The 6,592-nt window shown below is 46.3% G+C and overlaps 1 long non-coding RNA gene across 1 annotated transcript; it reads left to right on the top strand.

Annotated features, from left to right (window-relative positions):
- The first annotated feature begins 2,022 nt into the window (after positions 1 to 2,022).
- Positions 2,023 to 5,345, top strand: LOC125102853 (uncharacterized). Its single transcript, XR_007128214.1, has 3 exons — positions 2,023 to 2,212; positions 4,825 to 4,915; positions 5,127 to 5,345. It is a non-coding gene; the product is annotated as an uncharacterized LOC125102853 (long non-coding RNA).
- Positions 5,346 to 6,592: the final 1,247 nt, after the last annotated feature.

The following is a 6,592-nucleotide window of genomic DNA, read 5'->3' as shown; positions in this document are numbered from 1 at the left end:
GATAGACTGAGGCCGATGCCTGGGTGGCTCGTCAGTTGAGCATCTGACTCTTGATTTCAGCTCAGGTTGTGATCTCAGAGTCATGAGATCAAGCCCTTATCAGGCCCTGTGCTCAGCAGGGAGTCCACCTGAAGATGCTTGCCCTCTGCCCTTCCCCTACCTTTGCACCTTCGCTCACTCTCTCTCTCTCTCTTTCAAATCAATATATAAATCTTCTTTAAAAAAGATACAATGGAGCAAGGGGATGGGACATGGAAGTTCAAGGAACGACAAGGAGACAGGGCAGGAATGAAGTGTGTGAAAGCATGAGTGAGAAACAGAAAGGGGCATGAGGTGCATGCAGACTGGCAGGTTCTTGGGAAGGAGGGGAGCACACTGGAGTAGGGAGAGAGAGCAGGTGGGGGCCTTCCCAGGAGAAGGCTGCTTAGCACCAAAGAATCTGGAGTGCTTCCCCTCTCCAGAATTCCCTGGGGTAGGAGAAGCAAGTTGCAACTGTTCTGGCTGGGGCTTCTCCTACCTCTCTCATGGCCAGTGAAAAGAAGTAAAATGCTGGCATGAAGAAGAAGATGTCTCCCCTATTTGAGAGGTGCAGATGCTTAGATGGGAATCTACTGCAGCCAAATTTCCAAAAGCCAGGATCTCATTCCTTCACATGGAACCCCCACCCAGGGAGGAGCCCAGAACAGTGAGGTGGTGTGGATTCCTTCCCCTCAGACCATAAAGGGTCATTTCCTTTCCAGCCTTACCCTTCAGCCTAGAGGGAGAAGAGAAGATGAGCAATGACAAGAAGGGACAGGAATCCTAGTGGCCATTTGGGGGAACCAAAACTGGTATAAGAGACCAGGGTGAGCTTTGGGAGAGTGAGAACTAATGCATCATAAGCGCCACAGGAGATTAGAAAGGAAGAGAGCCAGGAGACCTGGAAGATTCTATGGAAGATGAGAATTTTAAGAATGAGGCCAACAGGGCAACCAGACTCATGATGGGATGTTGAGGACAAGTTAAAAACAAGTTGCGTAAGCAGGGTGGAGCCAGGCTGAGCTGGGTGTTGAAAGGCAGGGGAAAAGTTTAGAACTCTCCAGGAAGAAACACAGGGTCATTGCAGATTTCCCATGTTAGGCTGCTGTGGATGATGGAAGCACAGCTGCACAGCCCTCCCAGCTTCTCATCATGCAGGAGCCTCCTCCAGACAGCGAGTCACTAACCCGATTCATCACTGGGAGCAAACGATGCCCAGGTCCCAGTGAGTGGGCAACCACAGAGAAGGCTCTCCTTGAATGGATCGGATCTCTGGGGAAGCTTGTCGACCCTGATACTCTATTTCTGGCAGCCAAAGAAGGCTGCCAGGATATGCGAAGCTCTGCATATGAAAATAATGTCAGTCGCCTCTGGAGGGGAGGTTGGAAGCAAAATCACTGAAGACTCACAGATGGCAAGCACAGACTGCACTGTTTTGGCACCATCCTTTTTTTGTTCTTTTATTTTGCATTTCCAGGTTTCAACAACAGTGGCCTGGGAAGCGTTTCATGACAGAGAGCTGGGTTGGGTGAGAGAAGACCCACGGTGAGAAGGGGCTTCGGGGTCCATTACTACTACCCCTCCAGCTCTTGTCAGCACCTCACCGCACCACAGCAGATGGGCACCAGGACATTCACAGTTGACCCCTGGCCTTCCGGGCCATGTCCCCTCTCATTTTGATACCCACCTATGGAGGAAGGAGCATTCTCTCCCTTTTCCACCTAGCAAGGACTTCCCTTAGGTCAAGTTCTCTTCCTTCCCTACTCAGGCATCATAACTTCGTCTAATGGCAGCAAAACAGCAGGAGAGGCAGGAAAAAGACAAATGTGTCCCCATTACATATTCCCTGCCATCTCTCCCTCGGGGGTGGAGGTTCGGCTAGGGAGAATGGTTGCTGCCAGGAAAAGGACAGAGTTAGCTACATTTTCTAGTATAAAAACAAAGAGTCCCTCTTTCTCTCTCTCTGTGTTCCCCATGGTGGAAATCCTGGATCTCTCCATTCAGTCAACAGGGCGCACTGACTCATGTTCCGTGACGAGGGTCCTACACTTATGTTGACGGTCCGCGTAGCTGCAGCTCCCCAGCAACTGCCCCTGCCTTCACCAGGCAGCCCCTGCACACCTCCGCTGGCCCTGCACGGGGTCAGGGACGCCCCGTAGCCAGCTGTGTGGAGAACCTCTGGAAAAAGCTATTGGTGAGTAACCCCTCTGCTCCAATGGCAGCCTCTCAGCTCTGGTCTGGTTTGGTTACCAGTCGAATATTAGCCAGACTCCAGGGCCTCTGCCTCTCCCCCAGTACTGAAGTACGGACTGAAGCTGACTGATGGTTCAATTTGGTGAAATGTCAGTGAATCAAGAGGAGCCCCGGGGAGGCAGGACGGAAGCCCCACTGGGAGTGCTGGGAAGCAGTGCGGCTCCGGAAGGGGACAGGGGGGCCGTCTTTGAGGGCAGGCAGCAGTCTGAACTGGCACAGGTACAGTAAGGATTTGGTGGCTGCGGGGCCTCTTTTTTTTTTTTTTAATTTTACTTATTTATTCGACAGACAGAAATCACAAGTAGGCAGAGAGGCAGGCAGAGAGAGAGGAAAGAAAGCAGGATCCCTGCTGAGCAGAGAGCCCGATGCGGGGCTCGATCCCAGGACCCTGAGATCATGACCTGAGCCGAAGGCAGAGGCTTAACCCACTGAGCCACCCAGGCGCCCCTGCTGGGCCTCTTTTAAAGGGGATGGTCTCAAGGAGACCTGCACCAGGTTCCCAAAAGCTGAGCTCCAGCCCGGGTTGAGATCAGCTCTTGGAAAAGATCACTGACACTTTTCAGGACAACATACACTGAGGCAAAGGTTAGGCTGGAAGAAGTTCTCAGCTCCAGTTATGAGATGTATTCTTGGGGTTTTAAAAGACAAACCCCAGATCGCCATTTGCCCACCTCCCAATGAGATGTCCCACTCAGCCAAACCGTTTGCTCACATGCCATCGGAGGCACAGAGGAGAGAGCCTCAGCGCTCAGAGGCTGGCTCCCACCGCTTAGCCCTGCCTCCCACTGCCACGTTCATGAACTGTGTAGATTGTTCCCCTGGCATCTCCAGTCTTTCACAAAAACATGGTGTTGCGCCTGTTCCACAATATTCCAGGGTAATTTGGCTCAACATTACAGAGTGTTGGCAGTACTTAACAGCCTTGTAAAAATATATTGGCAAGGGTTGCTGGCCATGTGATAATTTTTTCAACCGCAGTGTTTGGGCTAGAGTTAAGTGCGTGTATCATTTATTTAAAGTTCATGCTATTAATTAATAAATGTCTGCTTTAACCCTGCCTGTCATTTACTTCCAAAAAAGGGGGAGGGGGTGTTGTTGTGTGTTTTAAAACAAAAAATCTCGGAGTTACAGAATGAATTACCAATTGCTATGAACTTGGGCATGTTACCAGTGACCTTGACCCTCCCTCTGCCACGATTCTTATCCTGTCCTTGGCTCTGTGCTCATCTCATTCCTGAGATAAGCAGCTTCTGAACACATGACTCCAATTCCCCCTGACTTCCTAAAGATTTTCTTTCTCCTGGACCAGCCAACCTCTCAGAGAACTGTAACCCCTAAAATTTCTAAAAGCAGAAGTGAACCCTTGGCATTCTGACCCTCTTGGCCCTCTTCTGAGCCACACGACCATGTTGAATGCCATCCTGAGCCATTAGCTATGGCTTGTTATGCAGATCACTCAGCCTCTATCCCCTTACAGCTGGAGATCATAGGGCAGCAGCCGCAAAGATCTACACAGGGGCCTCCCTTAGTAGACTCAGGACCAGGACAAGTTCTGGGTCTTTGGCCTCATAATTTCCATTCAGCCCAGTTTAAAAGCTACAGTGGCCACTTCAGTCCTAGCCAGGAAAGAATTGCCTCTGGACAGTCCAGAGAAGCTTCCCCTCCTGCTACGGAAACCAGCATTCATTAGGTAAGGTGCTGGTTATAGCCATCTCCTCCTCTAATGAGATCTTTTAGGCAGAAAGAAGAAAGGATGCTCTCCTGCCACACGCTGTATTTATAGACTCAGCATGTCCTTGAGTTTGTGTGAGTCCAGAGTACTCTTCAGAGGGTTACAAGGGGCATAAACTCAGGGGGCTGGTTAGGTCGATAGGTGTTCAGGATGACTGAAAGCTATCATAAAAATGCACTTACCTTTTATTCTTTCCACCTAAAGAGCACACTCCTGAATGGACTCCATCAATCTTCCTTCTCAAAATCCTCCTTCGGATATCCAAGAAATGGCCAGAACGCCCCAACTATCCTGGTGGGAGGGGGGCGGCATTGTAAGCCTGGCTGAGGAAACAGGAGGTCACAAGGATAGAGTGGTAGAAATGATTGGGTCACTATCTTCAGAAAAGGACAATTGGCAAACTAATGCCTGGTAAACATGAGTACCTTTACCCAGGGTCACTAATGAAAGGCAGAATGTACCAGTATACTGCCCTAAACAACTGGGAGGGGAAAAAAAAAGGTTTTTAGAAATCTACTCTAAGGACACAATCAGAAACACAGACAGAAATCTATATTCTGTTTGCACTGCAACATTATAATGGCAAAGATTCAAAACCAACCTACATTAGAAATAATAAGAGAAATAGCTAATAAAATTAAGGCACATCAATAAGTCAGAATATTGCAGTGTCATTAAAAAGGATGTTAACCAAAAAGATTTAATGAAGTGGGAAAATATTCATGATTAAGTAAAAAGCAGATAAAAATTTCATGTGCAGTATGAGTGGGACTATATTAACAGTTCATGATTTAATTTTTATTTTCTGCTGTGTTTTCTAGAATTTCTTCAAAGAACATGTAGCACTTGTATAATCAGAAAAACCTAAAGATGGAACTAGAGATTTTAAGTGATAAATCATCACTTTACACAGTATGTATTTAATGTTTCTCAAGGTAGTTAACTCCCCAATTGCATAAAAATAAGATTTAATTTCCACATACAGTTCGTTACTTGAACAAATACTTATTCAGTGCCTACAATTTGCAGGTTAATTTAGTTTTTCCTGTAACCAATATTAATTAGAGACTGAGCAGGAGGTACCAAAAATAACAAAATGGATTTTCTGCTCTTTTGGAACTAGGAATCTGCTAGGAACTGATGATACTGAGATAAAAGACAAAAATCCCTTCCCTTAAACAACTACAGAACCCTGAAAGAGAGACGGATGAGTTAATAAAAGATGATGATGCCTAGCATGAAGGTTAATACTCTGGTGAGGATCCATGGGATGCATCTGAGGAGGTCTGCAAAGGAAGGAGGGAAGAAACCATATTAGTCAGGAGCCCAGTCCTCAACTCAAATGCAGGTAAACTCACGGTTTCTTTCTTTCGTCTTGGATTAGCTCTCTAACTTTACATTATTCTTCCGACTCAAGGAATTTCAGCTGTGTTCAAAATAGGCAGCTTAAAAAAGAATCCATTTTTAATTGAAAACAAGAAGATCTGAGTTCTCCGTGTCTACACTCACCCCTTTGCCTAGCAGAGGAGTCTGCCACAGCTGTAGACCGAATGTGTCCCCCAAAATTCATGTGTTGAAGTCTGTGATGGTGTTTGGAGGTGGGGCCTTTGGAATGTGCTTAGGTCATGAGGGTAGAGACTTCAAGAATGGGATTAATGTTTTTGTAAAAGATCCCGGAGCTCCCTCTTTCCTTCCACCATGAGAGGACACAGCAAGATTCAGTCTATGAACCAGGAGGAGAGTTCTCACCAGACACCACATCTGCCAGTACCTGGACCTTGGACCCACCAGCCTCCAGAACTGTAAGAAATAAATGTTTGTCATTTATAAGTCACCCAATCTGTGGTATTCTGTTATTAAGAACACTAAGGAAACCTTGGTTTTACAATGACAAAAAAAACTTAGAGCCAAAGCAAAGCTGGGGAAGAGGCCACATTTTTCTTTAGTGTCTTTCCTTTCCAACTTTTGAATGGCTTCAAAGTTTCCTAGTGGCCCACAGATGCAATCCTACACTTCCATAGCAGAGCTGTATGGGATTCCCAAATCTCATTTCATCTAACTGACAGGAGATGGGTGACTACCCCCACCCAGGTCTGTTTGCCCCGATGGATGTCTTGTCTGGTGGTTGCTGGTGCTGCTGTTTGCAAGGACAACTGGAGGTGCTATGGAGAGATAGGGAAATGGAGGAGAGGAGAAAGTGAAAGATAAGGTGCTAAGATTGACAAATGGGGACCAGAAGTTAGAGGAAAACATATGATTAATGAAAATGTTAGTTCATTGTATCCACTTGCTGATGGAGCTAAGGACATTCAAGTTTCACACGTAATCTCTTAAGGGCTCTACTCTTCTCTCTGATCAAGGGAAAAAAAAAAAACCCCAACCATATAACTGACCTTTGACCCTTGAACTTTTAAGAATTGCAGAGTCATATTCCAAGCTTATTTATAGAAACTATGTAACCCACCCCACCCCCCAACACCTACACATTTTTCCAAACTTATTACTTTATGTTATTGCATATAATTTTCCTATTTCTGATTCCTTAATTTTTTTTTTACCATTATTTTCTTATATGGTATCTGTGGTCAG

Source organism: Lutra lutra, chromosome 6 (genome assembly GCF_902655055.1).
Source record: "Lutra lutra chromosome 6, mLutLut1.2, whole genome shotgun sequence".
In the NCBI taxonomy this organism is placed as follows: Eukaryota; Metazoa; Chordata; class Mammalia; order Carnivora; family Mustelidae; genus Lutra; species Lutra lutra.
Note: the sequence above shows the minus strand (reverse complement) of the source record. Positions and strands in the feature narration are given on the sequence as shown.